The following is a 21,948-nucleotide window of genomic DNA, read 5'->3' as shown; positions in this document are numbered from 1 at the left end:
ATGGGTTTCTATCATCGGAAACAGAATTAGCCCTCTACGTCTGAACAACTTTTTTTGAAAAAATCCCTAAAGCGCGGTCACAATTTCAGCAAAAATCTGACATTCTGCAATTCACTCAAAAATGGTGCCAAACTGTTGAAAACGATCCCCTCAAAGGTTTTTCGGTGGAAACACATGGGTTTTTATTATCGGAAACAGAATTAGCCCTCGAAGTCTGAACAACTTTTTTTTAAAAAAAATCCCTAAGCCGCGCGGTCACAATTTCTGCCAAAAATCTGACGTTCTGCAGTTCACTAAAAAATGGTGCCAAACTGTTGCAAACGATGCCCTGAAATGTTTTTTGGTGGAAACAGATGGGTTTTTATCATCGGAAACAGAATTAGCCCTCGACGTCTGAACAACTTTTTTTTAAAAAATCCCTAAGCCGCTCGGTCACAATTTCTGCTAAAAATCTGACGTTCTGCAATTCACTAAAAAATGGTGCCAAACTCTTGCAAACGATCCCCTGAAATGTTTTTTGGTGGAAACAGATGGGTTTTTATCATCGGAAACAGAATTAGCCCTCGACGTCTGAACAACTTTTTTTGAAAAAATCCCTAAGGCGCGCGGTCACAATTTCTGCTAAAAATCTGACGTTCTCCAATTCACTCAAAAATGTTGGCAAACGGTTGCAAGTGATCCCCTGAAATGTTTTTGGGTGGAAACAGATGGGTTTTTATCATCGGAAACAGAATTAGCCCTCGACGTCTGAACAACTTTTTTTGAAAAAATCCCTAAGGCGCGCGGTCACAATTTCTGCTAAAAATCTGACCTTCTGCAATTCACTCAAAAATGTTGGCAAACTGTTGCAAGTGATGCCCTGAAATCTTTTTCGGTGGAAACAGATGGGTTTATATCATCGGAAACAGAATTAGCCCCCGTCGACTGAACAACTTTTTTTAAAAAAATCCCTAAGACGCGCGGTCACAATTTCTGCCAAAAATCAGACGTTCTGCAATTCACTCAAAAATGGTGCCAAACTGTTGCAAGTGATGCCCTGAAATCTTTTTCGGTGGAAACAGATGGGTTTTTATCATCGGAAACAGAATTAGCCCTCGACGTCTGAACAACTTTTTTTGAAAAAATCCCTAAGGCGCGCGGTCATAATTTCTGCTAAAAATCTGACGTTCTGCAATTCACTCAAAAATGTTGGCAAACTGTTGCAAACGATCCGCTGAAAGGTTTTTTGGTGGAATCAGATGGGTTTTTATCATCGGAAACAGAATTAGCCCTCGACGTCTGAACAACTTTTTTTTAAAAAATCCCTAAGCCGCGCGGTCACAATTTCAGCAAAAATCTGACGTTCTGCAATTCACTCAAAAATGTTGGCAAGCTGTTGGAAACGATCCCCTGAACTGTTTTTCGGTGTAAACACATGGGTTTTTATTATCGGAAACAGAATTAGCCCTCGACGTCTGAACAACTTTTTTTAAAAAAAATCCCAAAGGCGCGCGGTCACAATTTCTGCTAAAAATCTGACCTTCTGCAATTCACTAAAAAATGGTGCCAAACTCTTGCAAACGATCCCCTGAAATGTTTTTCGGTGGAAACAGATGGGTTTTTATCATCGGAAACAGAATTAGCCCTCGACGTCTGAACAACTTTTTTTGAAAAAATTCCTAAGGCGCGCGGTCACAATTTCTGCTAAAAATCTGACGTTCTCCAATTCACTCAAAAATGTTGGCAAACGGTTGCAACTGATCCCCTGAAATGTTTTTTGTTGGAAACAGATGGGTTTTTATCATCGGAAACAGAATTAGCCCTCGACGTCTGAACAACTTTTTTTAAAAAAATCCCTAAGCCGCGCGGTCACAATTTCAGCAAAAATCTGACATTCTGCAATTCACTCAAAAATGTTGGCAAACTGTTGCAAGTGATCCCCTGAAATGTTTTTTGGTGGAAACAGATGGGTTTTTATCATCGGAAACAGAATTAGCCCTCGACGTCTGAACAACTTTTTTTAAAAAAAATCCCTAAGCCGCGCGGTCACAATTTCTGCCAAAAATCAGACGTTCTCCAATTCACTAAAAAATGGTGCCAAACTGTTGCAAACGATGCCCTGAAATGTTTTTCGGTGGAAACAGATGGGTTTTTATCATCGGAAACAGAATTAGCCCTTGACGTCTGAACAACTTTTTTTGAAAAAATCCCTAAGGCGCGCGTCATAATTTCTGCTAAAAATCTGACGTTCTCCAATTCACTCAAAAATGTTGGCAAACGGTTGCAACTGATCCCCTGAAATGTTTTTTGGTGGAAACAGATGGGTTTTTATCATCGGAAACAGAATTAGCCCTCGACCTCTGAACAACTTTTTTTGAAAAAATTCCTAAGGCGCGCGGTCACAATTTCTGCTAAAAATCTGACGTTCTCCAATTCACTCAAAAATGTTGGCAAACGGTTGCAAGTGATCCCCTGAAATGTTTTTTGGTGGAAACAGATGGGTTTTTATCATCGGAAACAGAATTAGCCCTCGACGTCTGAACAACTTTTTTTAAAAAAATCCCTAAGCCGCGCGGTCACAATTTCAGCAAAAATCTGACGTTCTGCAATTCACTCAAAAATGTTGGCAAACTGTTGCAAGTGATCCCCTGAAATGTTTTTTGGTGGAAACAGATGGGTTTTTATCATCGGAAACAGAATTAGCCCTCGACGTCTGAACAACTTTTTTTTAAAAAAATCCCTAAGCCGCGCGGTCACAATTTCTGCCAAAAATCAGACGTTCTGCAATTCACTAAAAAATGGTGCCAAACTGTTGCAAACGATGCCCTGAAATGTTTTTCGGTGGAAACAGATGGGTTTTTATCATCGGATACAGAATTAGCCCTCGACGTCTGAACAACTTTTTTTGAAAAAATCCCTAAGGCGCGCGGTCATAATTTCTGCTAAAAATCTGACGTTCTCCAATTCACTCGAAAATGTTGGCAAACTGTTGCAAGTGATCCCCTGAAATGTTTTTTGGTGGAAACAGATGGGTATTTATTATCGGAAACAGAATTAGCCCTCGACGTCTGAACAACGTTTTTTGAAAAAATCCCTAAGGCGCGCGGTCACAATTTCTGCTAAAAATCTGACGTTCTGCAATTCACTCAAAAATGTTGGCAAACGGTTGCAACTGATCCCCTGAAATGTTTCTTGGTGGAAACAGATGGGTATTTATTATCGGAAACAGAATTAGCCCTCGACGTCTGAACAACTTTTTTTAAAAAAATCCCTAAGGCGCGCGGTCACAATTTCTGCTAAAAATCTGACGTTCTGCAATTCACTCAAAAATGTTGGCAAACTGTTGCAAGTGATCCCCTGAAATGTTTTTTGGTGGAAACAGATGGGTTTTTATCATCGGAAACAGAATTAGCCCTCGACGTCTGAACAACTTTTTTTTAAAAAAATCCCTAAGCCGCGCGGTCACAATTTCTGCCAAAAATCAGACGTTCTGCAATTCACTAAAAAATGGTGCCAAACTGTTGCAAACGATGCCCTGAAATGTTTTTCGGTGGAAACAGATGGGTTTTTATCATCGGAAACAGAATTAGCCCTCGACGTCTGAACAACTTTTTTTGAAAAAATCCTTAAGCCGCACGGTCACAATTTCGGCAAAAATCTGACGTTCTGCAATTCACTCAAAAATGTTGGCAAGCTGTTGCAAGTGATCCCCTGAAATGTTTTTTGGTGGAAACAGATGGGTATTTATTATCGGAAACAGAATTAGCCCTCGACGTCTGAACAACTTTTTTAAAAAAAATCCCTAAGCCGCGCGGTCACAATTTCAGCAAAAATCTGACGTTCTGCAATTCACTCAAAAATGTTGGCAAGCTGTTGGAAACGATCCGCTGAAATGTTTTTCGGTGTAAACAGATGGCTTTTTTATTATCGGAAACAGAATTAGCCCTCGACGTCTGAACAACTTTTTTTAAAAAAATCCCTAAGCCGCGCGGTCACAATTTCAGCAGAAATCTGATGTTCTGCAATTCACTCAAAAATGGTGCCAAACTGTTGCAAACGATCCGCTGAAAGGTTTTTTGGTGGAAACAGATGGGTTTTTATCATCGGAAACAGAATTAGCCCTCGACGTCTGAACAACTTTTTTAAAAAAAATCCCTAAGCCGCGCGGTCACAATTTCAGCAAAAATCTGACGTTCTGCAATTCACTCAAAAATGTTGGCAAGCTGTTGGAAACGATCCCCTGAAATGTTTTTCGGTGTAAACACATGGGTGTTTATTATCGGAAACAGAATTAGCCCTCGACGTCTGAACAACTTTTTTAAAAAAAAATCCCTAAGCCGCGCGGTCACAATTTCTGCTAAAAATCTGACGTTCTCCAATTCACTCAAAAATGTTGGCAAACGGTTGCAAGTGATCCCCTGAAATGTTTTTTGGTGGAAACAGATGGGTTTTTATCATCGGAAACAGAATTAGCCCTCGACGTCTGAACAACTTTTTTTGAAAAAAAAACCCTAAGGCGCGCGGTCACAATTTCAGCAAAAATCTGACGTTCTGCAATTCACTCAAAAATGGTGCCAAACTGTTGCAAACGATCCCCTGAAATGTTTTTCGGTGGAAACAGATGGGTTTTTATTATCGGAAACAGAATTAGCCCTCGACGTCACAACAACTTTTTTGGTAAAAATCCCTAAGGCGCGCGGTCACAATTTCTGCTAAAAATCTGACCTTCTGCAATTCACTCAAAAATGTTGGCAAACTGTTGCAAGTGATCCCCTGAAATCTTTTTCGGTGGAAACAGATGGGTTTATATCATCGGAAACAGAATTAGCCCCCGTCGACTGAACAACTTTTTTTTAAAAAATCCCTAAGACGCGCGGTCACAATTTCAGCAAAAATCTGACGTTCTGCAATTCACTCAAAAATGGTGCCAAACTGTTGAAAACGATCCCCTCAAAGGTTTTTCGGGTGGAAACAGATGGGTTTTTATCATCGGAAACAGAATTAGCCCTCGACGTCTGAACAACTTTTTTTGAAAAAATCCCTAAGCCGCGCGGTCACAATTTCAGCAAAAATCTGACGTTCTGCAATTCACTCAAAAATGTTGGCAAGCTGTTGGAAACGATCCCCTGAACTGTTTTTCGGTGTAAACACATAGGTTTTTATTATCGGAAACAGAATTAGCCCTCGACGTCTGAACAACTTTTTTTTTAAAAAATCCCAAAGGCGCGCGGTCACAATTTCTGCTAAAAATCTGACCTTCTGCAATTCACTAAAAAATGGTGCCAAACTCTTACAAACGATCCCCTGAAATGTTTTTCGGTGGAAACAGATGGGTTTTTATCATCGGAAACAGAATTAGCCCTCGACGTCTGAACAACTTTTTTTGAAAAAATTCCTAAGGCGCGCGGTCACAATTTCTGCTAAAAATCTGACGTTCTCCAATTCACTCAAAAATGTTGGCAAACGGTTGCAACTGATCCCCTGAAATGTTTTTTGTTGGAAACAGATGGGTTTTTATCATCGGAAACAGAATTAGCCCTCGACGTCTGAACAACTTTTTTTAAAAAAATCCCTAAGCCGCGCGGTCACAATTTCAGCAAAAATCTGACGTTCTGCAATTCACTCAAAAATGTTGGCAAACTGTTGCAAGTGATCCCCTGAAATGTTTTTTGGTGGAAACAGATGGGTTTTTATCATCGGAAACAGAATTAGCCCTCGACGTCTGAACAACTTTTTTTAAAAAAAATCCCTAAGCCGCGCGGTCACAATTTCTGCCAAAAATCAGACGTTCTCCAATTCACTAAAAAATGGTGCCAAACTGTTGCAAACGATGCCCTGAAATGTTTTTCGGTGGAAACAGATGGGTTTTTATCATCGGAAACAGAATTAGCCCTTGACGTCTGAACAACTTTTTTTGAAAAAATCCCTAAGGCGCGCGTCATAATTTCTGCTAAAAATCTGACGTTCTCCAATTCACTCAAAAATGTTGGCAAACGGTTGCAACTGATCCCCTGAAATGTTTTTTGGTGGAAACAGATGGGTTTTTATCATTGGAAACAGAATTAGCCCTCGACCTCTGAACAACTTTTTTTGAAAAAATTCCTAAGGCGCGCGGTCACAATTTCTGCTAAAAATCTGACGTTCTCCAATTCACTCAAAAATGTTGGCAAACGGTTGCAAGTGATCCCCTGAAATGTTTTTTGGTGGAAACAGATGGGTTTTTATCATCGGAAACAGAATTAGCCCTCGACGTCTGAACAACTTTTTTTAAAAAAAATCCCTAAGCCGCGCGGTCACAATTTCTGCCAAAAATCAGACGTTCTGCAATTCACTTAAAAATGGTGCCAAACTGTTGCAAACGATGCCCTGAAATGTTTTTCGGTGGAAACAGATGGGTTTTTATCATCGGATACAGAATTAGCCCTCGACGTCTGAACAACTTTTTTTGAAAAAATCCCTAAGGCGCGCGGTCATAATTTCTGCTAAAAATCTGACGTTCTCCAATTCACTCGAAAATGTTGGCAAACTGTTGCAAGTGATCCCCTGAAATGTTTTTTGGTGGAAACAGATGGGTTTTTATCATCGGAAACAGAATTAGCCCTCGACGTCTGAACAACTTTTTTTAAAAAAAATCCCTAAGCCGCGCGGTCACAATTTCTGCCAAAAATCAGACGTTCTCCAATTCACTAAAAAATGGTGCCAAACTGTTGCAAACGATGCCCTGAAATGTTTTTCGGTGGAAACAGATGGGTTTTTATCATCGGAAACAGAATTAGCCCTTGACGTCTGAACAACTTTTTTTGAAAAAATCCCTAAGGCGCGCGTCATAATTTCTGCTAAAAATCTGACGTTCTCCAATTCACTCAAAAATGTTGGCAAACGGTTGCAACTGATCCCCTGAAATGTTTTTTGGTGGAAACAGATGGGTTTTTATCATTGGAAACAGAATTAGCCCTCGACCTCTGAACAACTTTTTTTGAAAAAATTCCTAAGGCGCGCGGTCACAATTTCTGCTAAAAATCTGACGTTCTCCAATTCACTCAAAAATGTTGGCAAACGGTTGCAAGTGATCCCCTGAAATGTTTTTTGGTGGAAACAGATGGGTTTTTATCATCGGAAACAGAATTAGCCCTCGACGTCTGAACAACTTTTTTTAAAAAAAATCCCTAAGCCGCGCGGTCACAATTTCTGCCAAAAATCAGACGTTCTGCAATTCACTTAAAAATGGTGCCAAACTGTTGCAAACGATGCCCTGAAATGTTTTTCGGTGGAAACAGATGGGTTTTTATCATCGGATACAGAATTAGCCCTCGACGTCTGAACAACTTTTTTTGAAAAAATCCCTAAGGCGCGCGGTCATAATTTCTGCTAAAAATCTGACGTTCTCCAATTCACTCGAAAATGTTGGCAAACTGTTGCAAGTGATCCCCTGAAATGTTTTTTGGTGGAAACAGATGGGTATTTATTATCGGAAACAGAATTAGCCCTCGACGTCTGAACAACGTTTTTTGAAAAAATCCCTAAGGCGCGCGGTCACAATTTCTGCTAAAAATCTGACGTTCTGCAATTCACTCAAAAATGTTGGCAAACGGTTGCAACTGATCCCCTGAAATGTTTCTTGGTGGAAACAGATGGGTATTTATTATCGGAAACAGAATTAGCCCTCGACGTCTGAACAACTTTTTTAAAAAAAATCCCTAAGCCGCGCGGTCACAATTTCAGCAAAAATCTGACGTTCTGTAATTCACTCAAAAATGTTGGCAAGCTGTTGGAAACGATCCCCTGAAATGTTTTTCGGTGTAAACAGATGGGTTTTTATTATCGGAAACAGAATTAGCCCTCGACGTCTGAACAACTTTTTTTTTAAAAAATCCCTAAGGCGCGCTGTCACAATTTCTGCTAAAAATCTGACCTTCTGCAATTCACTAAAAAATGGTGCCAAACTCTTGCAAACGATCCCCTGAAATGTTTTTCGGTGGAAACAGATGGGTTTTTATCATCGGAAACAGAATTAGCCCTCGACGTCTGAACAACTTTTTTTAAAAAAAATCCCTAAGGCGCGCGGTCACAATTTCTGCTAAAAATCTGACCTTCTGCAATTCACTAAAAAATGGTGCCAAACTCTTGCAAACGATCCCCTGAAATGTTTTTCGGTGGAAACAGATGGGTTTTTATCATCGGAAACAGAATTAGCCCTCGACGTCTGAACAACTTTTTTTGAAAAAATTCCTAAGGCGCGCGGTCACAATTTCTGCTAAAAATCTGACGTTCTCCAATTCACTCAAAAATGTTGGCAAACGGTTGCAACTGATCCCCTGAAATGTTTTTTGGTGGAAACAGATGGGTTTTTATCATCGGAAACAGAATTAGCCCTCGACGTCTGAACAACTTTTTTAAAAAAAATCCCTAAGCCGCGCGGTCACAATTTCTGCTAAAAATCTGACGTTCTGCAATTCACTCAAAAATGTTGGCAAACTGTTGCAAGTGATCCCCTGAAATGTTTTTTGGTGGAAACAGATGGGTTTTTATCATCGGAAACAGAATTAGCCCTCGACGTCTGAACAACTTTTTTTAAAAAAAATCCCTAAGCCGCGCGGTCACAATTTCTGCCAAAAATCAGACGTTCTGCAATTCACTAAAAAATGGTGCCAAACTGTTGCAAACGATGCCCTGAAATGTTTTTCGGTGGAAACAGATGGGTTTTTATCATCGGAAACAGAATTAGCCCTCGACGTCTGAACAACTTTTTTTGAAAAAATCCCTAAGCCGCACGGTCACAATTTCGGCAAAAATCTGACGTTCTGCAATTCACTCAAAAATGTTGGCAAGCTGTTGCAAGTGATCCCCTGAAATGTTTTTTGGTGGAAACAGATGGGTATTTATTATCGGAAACAGAATTAGCCCTCAACGTCTGAACAACGTTTTTTGAAAAAATCCCTAAGGCCCGCGGTCACAATTTCTGCTAAAAATCTGACGTTCTGCAATTCACTCAAAAATGTTGGCAAACGGTTGCAACTGATCCCCTGAAATGTTTTTTGGTGGAAACAGATGGGTATTTATTATCGGAAACAGAATTAGCCCTCGACGTCTGAACAACTTTTTTTAAAAAAATCCCTAAGGCGCGCGGTCACAATTTCTGCTAAAAATCTGACGTTCTGCAATTCACTCAAAAATGTTGGCAAACGGTTGCAACTGATCCCCTGAAATGTTTTTTGGTGGAAACAGATGGGTATTTATTATCGGAAACAGAATTAGCCCTCGAAGTCTGAACAACTTTTTTTAAAAAAATCCCTAAGCCGCGCGGTCACAATTTCAGCAGAAATCTGATGTTCTGCAATTCACTCAAAAATGGTGCCAAACTGTTGCAAACGATCCGCTGAAAGGTTTTTTGGTGGAAACAGATGGGTTTTTATCATCGGAAACAGAATTAGCCCTCGACGTCTGAACAACTTTTTTAAAAAAAATCCCTAAGCCGCGCGGTCACAATTTCAGCAAAAATCTGACGTTCTGCAATTCACTCAAAAATGTTGGCAAGCTGTTGGAAACGATCCCCTGAAATGTTTTTCGGTGTAAACACATGGGTTTTTATTATCGGAAACAGAATTAGCCCTCGACGTCTGAACAACTTTTTCTAAAAAAAATCCCTAAACCGCGCGGTCACAATTTCTGCTAAAAATCTGACGTTCTGCAATTCACTAAAAAATGGTGCCAAACTCTTGCAAACGATCCTTTGAAATGTTTTTCGGTGGAAACAGATGGGTTTTTATCATCGGAAACAGAATTAGCCCTCGACGTCTGAACAACTTTTTTTGAAAAAATCCCTAAGCCGCGCGGTCACAATTTCAGCAAAAATCTGACGTTCTGCAATTCACTCAAAAATGGTGCCAAACTGTTGGAAACGATCCCCTGAAATGTTTTTCGGTGTAAACAGATGTCTTTTTATTATCGGAAACAGAATTAGCCCTCGACGTCTGAACAACTTTTTTTAAAAAAAATCCCTAAGGCGCGCGGTCACAATTTCAGCTAAAAATCTGACGTTCTGCAATTCACTCAAAAATGGTGCCAAACTCTTGCAAACGATCCCCTGAAATGTTTTACGGTGGAAACAGATGGGTTTTTATCATCAGAAACAGAATTAGCCCTCGACGTCTGAACAACTTTTTTTGAAAAAATCCCTAAGGCGCGCGGTCACAATTTCTGCCAAAAATCAGACGTTCTGCAATTCACTAAAAAATGGTGCCAAACTGTTGCAAACGATGCCCTGAAATGTTTTTCGGTGGAAACAGATGGGTATTTATTATCGGAAACAGAATTAGCCCTCGACGTCACAACAACTTTTTTGGAAAAAAATCCCTAAGGCGCGCGGTCACAATTTCTGCTAAAAATCTGACCTTCTGCAATTCACTCAAAAATGTTGGCAAACTGTTGCAAGTGATCCCCTGAAATCTTTTTCGGTGGAAACAGATGGGTTTATATCATCGGAAACAGAATTAGCCCCCGTCGACTGAACAACTTTTTTTGAAAAAATCCCCAAGGCGCGCGGTCACAATTTCAGCAAAAATCTGACGTTCTGCAATTCACTCAAAAATGGTGCCAAACTGTTGAAAACGATCCCCTCAAAGGTTTTTCGGTGGAAACACATGGGTTTTTATTATCGGAAACAGAATTAGCCCTCGAAGTCTGAACAACTTTTTTTTTAAAAAAATCCCTAAGCCTCGCGGTCACAATTTCTGCCAAAAATCTGATGTTCTGCAGTTCACTAAAAAATGGTGCCAAACTGTTGCAAACGATGCCCTGAAATGTTTTTCAGTGGAAACAGATGGGTTTTTATCATCGGAAACAGAATTAGCCCTCGACGTCTGAACAACTTTTTTTGAAAAAATCCCTAAGGCGCGCGGTCACAATTTCTGCTAAAAATCTGACCTTCTGCAATTCACTCAAAAATGTTGGCAAACTGTTGCAAGTGATCCCCTGAAATCTTTTTCGGTGGAAACAGATGGGTTTATATCATCGGAAACAGAATTAGCCCTCGACGTCTGAACAACTTTTTTTGAAAAAATCCCTAAGGCGCGCGGTCATAATTTCTGCTAAAAATCTGACGTTCTGCAATTCACTCAAAAATGTTGGCAAACTGTTGCAAACGATCCGCTGAAAGGTTTTTTGGTGGAAACAGATGGGTTTTTATCATCGGAAACAGAATTAGCCCTCGACGTCTGAACAACTTTTTTTAAAAAAAATCCCTAAGGCGCGCGGTCACAATTTCTGCCAAAAATCTGACCTTCTGCAATTCGCGAAAAAAAGGTGCCAAACTGTTGCAAACGATGCCCTGAAATGTTTTTCGGTGGAAACAGATGGGTTTTTATCATCGGAAACAGAATTAGCCCTCGACGTCTAAACAACTTTTTTTAAAAAAATCCCTAAGCCGCGCGGTCACAATTTCGGCAAAAATCTGACGTTCTGCAATTCACTCAAAAATGTTGGAAAACTGTTGCAAGTGATCCCCTGAAATGTTTTTTGGTGCAAACAGATGGGTTTTTATCATCGGAAACAGAATTAGCCCTCGACGTCTGAACAACTTTTTTTGAAAAAATCCCTAAGCCGCGCGGTCACAATTTCTGCTAAAAATCTGACGTTCTCCAATTCACTCAAAAATGTTGGCAAACGGTTGCAAGTGATCCCCTGAAATGTTTTTTGGTGGAAAAACATGGGTTTTTATTATCGGAAACAGAATTAGACCTCGAAGTCTGAACAACTTTTTTTTAAAAAAAATCCCTTTAGCCTCGCGGTCACAATTTCTGCCAAAAATCTGACGTTCTGCAATTCACTAAAAAATGGTGCCAAACTGTTGCAAACGATCCCCTGAAATGTTTTTCAGTGGAAACAGATGGGTTTTTATTATCGGAAACAGAATTAGCCCTCGACGTCACAACAACTTTTTTGGAAAAAAATCCCTAAGGCGCGCGGTCACAATTTCTGCTAAAAATCTGACCTTCTGCAATTCACTCAAAAATGTTGGCAAACTGTTGCAAGTGATCCCCTGAAATCTTTTTCGGAGGAAACAGATGGGTTTATATCATCGGAAACAGAATTAGCCCTCGACGTCTGAACAACTTTTTTTAAAAAAATCCCTAAGGCGCGCGGTCATAATTTCTGCTAAAAATCTGACGTTCTGCAATTCACTCAAAAATGTTGGCAAACTGTTGCAAACGATCCGCTGAAAGGTTTTTTGGTGGAAACAGATGGGTTTTTATCATCGGAAACAGAATTAGCCCTCGACGTCTGAACAACTTTTTTTTAAAAAAATCCCTAAGGCGCGCGGTCACAATTTCTGCCAAAAATCTGACCTTCTGCAATTCGCTAAAAAATGGTGCCAAACTGTTGCAAACGATGCCCTGAAATGTTTTTCGGTGGAAACAGATGGGTTTTTATCATCGGAAACAGAATTAGCCCTCGACGTCTAAACAACTTTTTTTTAAAAAATCCCTAAGCCGCGCGGTCACAATTTCGGCAAAAATCTGACGTTCTGCAATTCACTCAAAAATGTTGGCAAACTGTTGCAAGTGATCCCCTGAAATGTTTTTTGGTGCAAACAGATGGGTTTTTATCATCGGAAACAGAATTAGCCCTCGACATCTGAACAACTTTTTTTGAAAAAATCCCTAAGCCGCGCGGTCACAATTTCTGCTAAAAATCTGACGTTCTCCAATTCACTCAAAAATGTTGGCAAACGGTTGCGAGTGATCCCCTGAAATGTTTTTTGGTGGAAAAACATGGGTTTTTATTATCGGAAACAGAATTAGACCTCGAAGTCTGAACAACTTTTTTTTAAAAAAAATCCCTTTAGCCTCGCGGTCACAATTTCTGCCAAAAATCTGACGTTCTGCAATTCACTAAAAAATGGTGCCAAACTGTTGCAAACGATCCCCTGAAATGTTTTTCAGTGGAAACAGATGGGTTTTTATTATCGGAAACAGAATTAGCCCTCGACGTCTGAACAAGTTTTTTTGGAAAAACTCCCTGAGGCGCGCGGTCACAATTTCAACAAAAATCTGACGTTCTGCAATTCACTCAAAAATGTTGACAAACTGTTGCAAGTGCTCCCCTGAAATCTTTTTCGGTGGAAACAGATGGGTTTATATCATCGGAAACAGAATTAGCCCCCGTCGACTGAACAACTTTTTTTAAAAAAATCCCTAAGCCGCGCGGTCACAATTTCAGCAAAAATCTGAGGTTCTGCAATTCACTCAAAAATGGTGCCAAACTGTTGAAAACGATCCCCTGAAATGTTTTTCGGTGTAAACAGATGGCTTTTTATTATCGGAAACAGAATTAGCCCTCGACGTCTGAACAACTTTTTTTAAAAAAAATCCCTAAGCCGCGCGGTCACAATTTCAGCAAAAATCTGACATTCTGCAATTCACTCAAAAATGGTACCAAACTGTTGCAAACGATCCCCTGAAATGTTTTTCGGTGGAAACAGATGGGTATTTATTATCCGAAACAGAATTAGCCCTCGACGTCACAACAACTTTTTTGGAAAAAATCCCTAAGGCGCGCGGTCACAATTTCTGCTAAAAATCTGACGTTCTGCAATTCACTAAAAAATGGTGCCAAACTGTTGCAAACGATCCCCTGAAATGTTTTTCAGTGGAAACAGATGGGTTTTTATTATCGGAAACAGAATTAGCCCTCGACGTGTGAACAAGTTTTTTTGGAAAAACTCCCTGAGGCGCGCGGTCACAATTTCAGCAAAAATCTGACCTTCTGCAATTCACTCAAAAATGTTGACAAACTGGTGCAAGTGATCCCCTGAAATCTTTTTCGGTGGAAACAGATGGGTTTATATCATCGGAAACAGAATTAGCCCCCGTCGACTGAACAACTTTTTTAAAAAAAATCCCTAAGCCGCGCGGTCACAATTTCAGCAAAAATCTGACGTTCTGCAATTCACTCAAAAATGGTGCCAAACTGTTGGAAACGATCCCCTGAAATGTTTTTCGGTGTAAACAGATGTCTTTTTATTATCGGAAACAGAATTAGCCCTCGACGTCTGAACAACTTTTTTTAAAAAAAATCCCTAAGGCGCGCGGTCACAATTTCAGCTAAAAATCTGACGTTCTGCAATTCACTCAAAAATGGTGCCAAACTCTTGCAAACGATCCCCTGAAATGTTTTACGGTGGAAACAGATGGGTTTTTATCATCAGAAACAGAATTAGCCCTCGACGTCTGAACAACTTTTTTTGAAAAAATCCCTAAGGCGCGCGGTCACAATTTCTGCCAAAAATCAGACGTTCTGCAATTCACTAAAAAATGGTGCCAAACTGTTGCAAACGATGCCCTGAAATGTTTTTCGGTGGAAACAGATGGGTATTTATTATCGGAAACAGAATTAGCCCTCGACGTCACAACAACTTTTTTGGAAAAAAATCCCTAAGGCGCGCGGTCACAATTTCTGCTAAAAATCTGACCTTCTGCAATTCACTCAAAAATGTTGGCAAACTGTTGCAAGTGATCCCCTGAAATCTTTTTCGGTGGAAACAGATGGGTTTATATCATCGGAAACAGAATTAGCCCCCGTCGACTGAACAACTTTTTTTGAAAAAATCCCCAAGGCGCGCGGTCACAATTTCAGCAAAAATCTGACGTTCTGCAATTCACTCAAAAATGGTGCCAAACTGTTGAAAACGATCCCCTCAAAGGTTTTTCGGTGGAAACACATGGGTTTTTATTATCGGAAACAGAATTAGCCCTCGAAGTCTGAACAACTTTTTTAAAAAAAAAATCCCTAAGCCTCGCGGTCACAATTTCTGCCAAAAATCTGATGTTCTGCAGTTCACTAAAAAATGGTGCCAAACTGTTGCAAACGATGCCCTGAAATGTTTTTCAGTGGAAACAGATGGGTTTTTATCATCGGAAACAGAATTAGCCCTCGACGTCTGAACAACTTTTTTTGAAAAAATCCCTAAGGCGCGCGGTCACAATTTCTGCTAAAAATCTGACCTTCTGCAATTCACTCAAAAATGTTGGCAAACTGTTGCAAGTGATCCCCTGAAATCTTTTTCGGTGGAAACAGATGGGTTTATATCATCGGAAACAGAATTAGCCCCCGTCGACTGAACAACTTTTTTTGAAAAAATCCCCAAGGCGCGCGGTCACAATTTCAGCAAAAATCTGACGTTCTGCAATTCACTCAAAAATGGTGCCAAACTGTTGAAAACGATCCCCTCAAAGGTTTTTCGGTGGAAACACATGGGTTTTTATTATCGGAAACAGAATTAGCCCTCGAAGTCTGAACAACTTTTTTAAAAAAAAAATCCCTAAGCCTCGCGGTCACAATTTCTGCCAAAAATCTGATGTTCTGCAGTTCACTAAAAAATGGTGCCAAACTGTTGCAAACGATGCCCTGAAATGTTTTTCAGTGGAAACAGATGGGTTTTTATCATCGGAAACAGAATTAGCCCTCGACGTCTGAACAACTTTTTTTGAAAAAATCCCTAAGGCGCGCGGTCACAATTTCTGCTAAAAATCTGACCTTCTGCAATTCACTCAAAAATGTTGGCAAACTGTTGCAAGTGATCCCCTGAAATCTTTTTCGGTGGAAACAGATGGGTTTATATCATCGGAAACAGAATTAGCCCTCGACGTCTGAACAACTTTTTTTAAAAAAATCCCTAAGCCGCGCGGTCACAATTTGAGCAAAAATCTGATGTTCTGCAATTCACTCAAAAATGTTGGCAAACTGTTGCAAGTGATCCCCTGAAATGTTTTTTGGTGGAAACAGATGGGTTTTTATCATCCGAAACAGAATTAGCCCTCGACGTCTGAACAACTTTTTTTAAAAAAAATCCCTAAGCCGCGCGGTCACAATTTCTGCTAAAAATCTGACGTTCTCCAATTCACTCAAAAATGTTGGCAAACGGTTGCAAGTGATCCCCTGAAATGTTTTTTGGTGGAAACACATGGGTTTTTATTATCGGAAACAGAATTAGCCCTCGAAGTCTGAACAACTTTTTTTAAAAAAAAATCCCTTAAGCCTCGCGGTCACAATTTCTGCCAAAAACCTGATGTTCTGCAATTCACTAAAAAATGGTGCCAAACTGTTGCAAACGATCCCCTGAAATGTTTTTCAGTGGAAACAGATGGGGTTTTATTATCGGAAACAGAATTAGCCCTCGACGTGTGAACAAGTTTTTTTGGAAAAACTCCCTGAGGCGCGCGGTCACAATTTCAGCAAAAATCTGACCTTCTACAATTCACTCAAAAATGTTGACAAACTGGTGCAAGTGATCCCCTGAAATCTTTTTCGGTGGAAACAGATGGGTTTATATCATCGGAAACAGAATTAGCCCCCGTCGACTGAACAACTTTTTTTAAAAAAATCCCTAAGCCGCGCGGTCACAATTTCAGCAAAAATCTGACGTTCTGCAATTCACTCAAAAATGGTGCCAAACTGTTGGAAACGATCCCCTGAAATGTTTTTCGGTGTAAACAGATGTCTTTTTATTATCGGAAACAAAATTAGCCCTCGACGTCTGAACAACTTTTTTTTAAAAAAATCCCTAAGGCGCGCGGTCACAATTTCAGCTAAAAATCTGACGTTCTGCAATTCACTAAAAAATGGTGCCAAACTGTTGCAAACGATGCCCTGAAATGTTTTTCGGTGGAAACAGATGGGTATTTATTATCGGGAACAGAATTAGCCCTCGACGTCACAACAACTTTTTTGGAAAAAAATCCCTAAGGCGCGCGGTCACAATTTCTGCTAAAAATCTGACCTTCTGCAATTCACTCAAAAATGTTGGCAAACTGTTGCAAGTGATCCCCTGAAATCTTTTTCGGTGGAAACAGATGGGTTTATATCATCGGAAACAGAATTAGCCCCCGTCGACTGAACAACTTTTTTTGGAAAAAATCCCTAAGCCGCGCGGTCACAATTTCAGCAAAAATCTGACGTTCTGCAATTCACTCAAAAATGGTGCCAAACTGTTGAAAACGATCCCCTCAAAGGTTTTTCGGTGGAAACACATGGGTTTTTATTATCGGAAACAGAATTAGCCCTCGAAGTCTGAACAACTTTTTTAAAAAAAAAATCCCTAAGCCTCGCGGTCACAATTTCTGCCAAAAATCTGATGTTCTGCAGTTCACTAAAAAATGGTGCCAAACTGTTGCAAACGATGCCCTGAAATGTTTTTCAGTGGAAACAGATGGGTTTTTATCATCGGAAACAGAATTAGCCCTCGACGTCTGAACAACTTTTTTTGAAAAAATCCCTAAGGCGCGCGGTCACAATTTCTGCTAAAAATCTGACCTTCTGCAATTCACTCAAAAATGTTGGCAAACTGTTGCAAGTGATCCCCTGAAATCTTTTTCGGTGGAAACAGATGGGTTTATATCATCGGAAACAGAATTAGCCCTCGACGTCTGAACAACTTTTTTTTAAAAAATCCCTAAGCCGCGCGGTCACAATTTCTGCTAAAAATCTGACGTTCTGCAATTCACTAAAAAATGGTGCCAAACTCTTGCAAACGATCCCCTGAAATGTTTTTTGGTGGAAACAGATGGGTTTATATCATCGGAAACAGAATTAGCCCCCGTCGACTGAAAAACTTTTTTTAAAAAAATCCCTAAGACGCGCGGTCACAATTTCAGCAAAAATCTGACGTTCTGCAATTCACTCAAAAATGGTGCCAAACTGTTGAAAACGATCCCCTCAAAGGTTTTTCGGGTGGAAACAGATGGGTTTTTATCATCGGAAACAGAATTAGCCCTCGACGTCTGAACAACTTTTTTTTAAAAAATCCCTAAGCCGCGCGGTCACAATTTCAGCAAAAATCTGATGTTCTGCAATTCACTCAAAAATGTTGGCAAACTGTTGCAAGTGATCCCCTGAAATGTTTTTTGGTGGAAACAGATGGGTTTTTATCATCCGAAACAGAATTAGCGCTCGACGTCTGAACAACTTTTTTTTAAAAAAATCCCTAAGCCGCGCGGTCACAATTTCTGCCAAAAATCAGACGTTCTGCAATTCACTAAAAAATGGTGCCAAACTGTTGCAAACGATGCCCTGAAATGTTTTTCGGTGGAAACAGATGGGTTTTTATCATCGGAAACAGAATTAGCCCCCGTCGTCTGAACAACTTTTTTTGAAAAAATCCCTAAGGCGCGCGGTCATAATTTCTGCTAAAAATCTGACGTTCTGCCATTCACTCAAAAATGTTGGCAAACGGTTGCAAGTGATCCCCTGAAATGTTTTTTGGTGCAAACAGATGGGTTTTTATCATCGGAAACAGAATTAGCCCTCGACGTCTGAACAACTTTTTTTGAAAAAATCCCTAAGCCGCGCGGTCACAATTTCTGCTAAAAATCTGACGTTCTCCAATTCACTCAAAAATGTTGGCAAACGGTTGCAAGTGATCCCCTGAAATGTTTTTCGGTGGAAAAACATGGGTTTTTATTATCGGAAACAGAATTAGCCCTCGAAGTCTGAACAACTTTTTTTAAAAAAAAATCCCTTAAGCCTCGCGGTCACAATTTCTCCCAAAAATCTGACGTTCTGCAATTCACTAAAAAATGGTGCCAAACTGTTGCAAACGATCCCCTGAAATGTTTTTCAGTGGAAACAGATGGGTTTTTATTATCGGAAACAGAATTAGCCCTCGACGTGTGAACAAGTTTTTTTGGAAAAACTCCCTGAGGCGCGCGGTCACAATTTCAGCAAAAATCTGACCTTCTGCAATTCACTCAAAAATGTTGGCAAACTGGTGCAAGTGATCCCCTGAAATCTTTTTCGGTGGAAACAGATGGGTTTTTATCATCGGAAACAGAATTAGCCCCCGTCGACTGAACAACTTTTTTTAAAAAAATCCCTAAGCCGCGCGGTCACAATTTCAGCAAAAATCTGACGTTCTGCAATTCACTAAAAAATGGTGCCAAACTGTTGGAAACGATCCCCTGAAATGTTTTTCGGTGTAAACAGATGTCTTTTTATTATCGGAAACAGAATTAGCCCTCGATGTCTGAACAACTTTTTTTAAAAAAAATCCCTAAGGCGCGCGGTCACAATTTCAGCTAAAAATCTGAAGTTCTGCAATTCACTCAAAAATGGTGCCAAACTCTTGCAAACGATCCCCTGAAATGTTTTTCGGTGGAAACAGATGGGTATTTATTATCGGAAACAGAATTAGCCCTCGACGTCACAACAACTTTTTTGGAAAAAAATCCCTAAGGCGCGCGGTCACAATTTCTGCTAAAAATCTGACCTTCTGCAATTCACTCAAAAATGTTGGCAAACTGTTGCAAGTGATCCCCTGAAATCTTTTTCGGTGGAAACAGATGGGTTTATATCATCGGAAACAGAATTAGCCCCCGTCGACTGAACAACTTTTTTTGAAAAAATCCCCAAGGCGCGCGGTCACAATTTCAGCAAAAATCTGACGTTCTGCAATTCACTCAAAAATGGTGCCAAACTGTTGAAAACGATCCCCTCAAAGGTTTTTCGGTGGAAACACATGGGTTTTTATTATCGGAAACAGAATTAGCCCTCGATGTCTGAACAACTTTTTTTTAAAAAATCCCTAAGGTCACAATTTCAGCAAAAATCTGACGTTCTGCAATTCACTCAAAAATGGTGCCAAACTGTTGCAAGTGATCCCCTGAAATGTTTTTTGGTGGAAACAGATGGGTATTTATTATCGGAAACAGAATTAGCCCTCGACGTCTGAACAACGTTTTTTGAAAAAATCCCTAAGCCGCGCGGTCACAATTTCAGCAAAAATCTGACGTTCTCCAATTCACTCAAAAATGTTGGCAAGCTGTTGGAAACGATCCCCTGAAATGTTTTTCGGTGTAAACACATGGGTTTTTATTATCGGAAACAGAATTAGCCCTCGACGTCTGAACAACTTTTTTTAAAAAAAATCCCTAAGGCGCGCGGTCACAATTTCAGCAAAAATCTGACGTTCTGCAATTTACTCAAAAATGTTGGAAAGCTGTTGCAAACGATCCCCTGAAATGTTTTTCGGTGGAAACAGATGGGTTTTTATCATCGGAAACAAAATTAGCCCTCGACGTCTGAACAACTTTTTTTGAAAAAATTCCTAAGGCACGCGGTCACAATTTCTGCTAAAAATCTGACGTTCTCCAATTCACTCAAAAATGTTGGCAAACGGTTGCAACTGATCCCCTGAAATGTTTTTTGGTGGAAACAGATGGGTTTTTATCATCGGAAACAGATTTAGCCCTCGACGTCTGAACAACTTTTTTTGAAAAAATCCCTAAGCCGCGCGGTCACAATTTCTGCTAAAAATCTGACGTTCTGCAATTCACTCAAAAATGTTGGCAAACTGTTGCAAGTGATCCCCTGAAATGTTTTTTGGTGGAAACAGATGGGTTTTTATCATCGGAAACAGAATTAGCCCTCGACGTCTGAACAACTTTTTTTGAAAAAATCCCTAAGGCGCGCGGTCACAATTTCAGCAAAAATCTGACGTTCTGCAATTCACTCAATAATGGTGCCAAACTGTTGCAAGTGATCCCCTGAAATGTTTTTGGTGGAAACAGATGGGTATTTATTATCGGAAACAGAATTAGCCCTCGACGTCTGAACAACTTTTTTTGAAAAAATCCCTAAGGCGCGCGGTCACAATTTCTGCTAAAAATCTGACGTTCTGCAATTCACTCAAAAATGTTGGCAAACTGTTGCAAGTGATCCCCTGAAATGTTTTTTGGTGGAAACAGATGGGTTTTTATCATCGGAAACAGAATTAGCCCTCGACGTCTGAACAACTTTTTTTGAAAAAATCCCTAAGGCGCGCGGTCACAATTTCTGCTAAAAGTCTGACGTTCTCCAATTCACTCAAAAATGTTGGCAAACTGTTGCAAGTGATCCCCTGAAATGTTTTTTGGTGGAAACAGATGGGTTTTTATCATTGGAAACAGAATTAGCCCTCGACGTCTGAACAACTTTTTTAAAAAAAATCCCTAAGCCGCGCGGTCACAATTTCAGCAAAAATCTGACGTTCTGCAATTCACTCAAAAATGGTGCCAAACTGTTGGAAACGATCCCCTGAAATGTTTTTCGGTGTAAACAGATGTCTTTTTATTATCGGAAACAGAATTAGCCCTCGACGTCTGAACAACTTTTTTTTAAAAAAAATCCCTAAGGCGCGCGGTCACAATTTCAGCTAAAAATCTGACGTTCTGCAATTCACTCAAAAATGGTGCCAAACTCTTGCAAACGATCCCCTGAAATGTTTTTCGGTGGAAACAGATGGGTTTTTATCATCGGAAACAGAATTAGCCCTCGACGTCTGAACAACTTTTTTTGAAAAAATCCCTAAGGCGCGCGGTCACAATTTCTGCTAAAAATCTGACGTTCTCCAATTCACGCAAAAATGTTGGCAAACGGTTGAAACTGATCCCCTGAAATGTTTTTTGGTGGAAACAGATTCGTTTTTATCATCGGAAACAGAATTAGCCCTCTACGTCTGAACAACTTTTTTTTAAAAAATCCCTAAGGCGCGCGGTCACAATTTCTGCTAAAAATCTGACGTTCTGCAATTCACTCAAAAATGGTGCCAAACTGTTGCAAATGACCCCTGAAATGTTTTTCGGTGGAAACAGATGGGTATTTATTATCGGAAACAGAATTAGCCCTCGACGTCACAACAACTTTTTTGGAAAAAAATCCGTAAGGCGCGCGGTCACAATTTCTGCTAAAAATCTGACCTTCTGCAATTCACTCAAAAATGTTGGCAAACTGTTGCAAGTGATCCCCTGAAATCTTTTTCGGTGGAAACAGATGGGTTTATATCATCGGAAACAGAATTAGCCCCCGTCGACTGAACAACTTTTTTTGAAAAAATCCCCAAGGCGCGCGGTCACAATTTCAGCAAAAATCTGACGTTCTGCAATTCACTCAAAAATGGTGCCAAACTGTTGAAAACGATCCCCTCAAAGGTTTTTCGGT

Source organism: Podarcis bocagei (genome assembly GCF_964188305.1).
Source record: "Podarcis bocagei genome assembly, chromosome: 7".
In the NCBI taxonomy this organism is placed as follows: domain Eukaryota; kingdom Metazoa; phylum Chordata; class Lepidosauria; order Squamata; family Lacertidae; genus Podarcis; species Podarcis bocagei.
Note: the sequence above shows the minus strand (reverse complement) of the source record.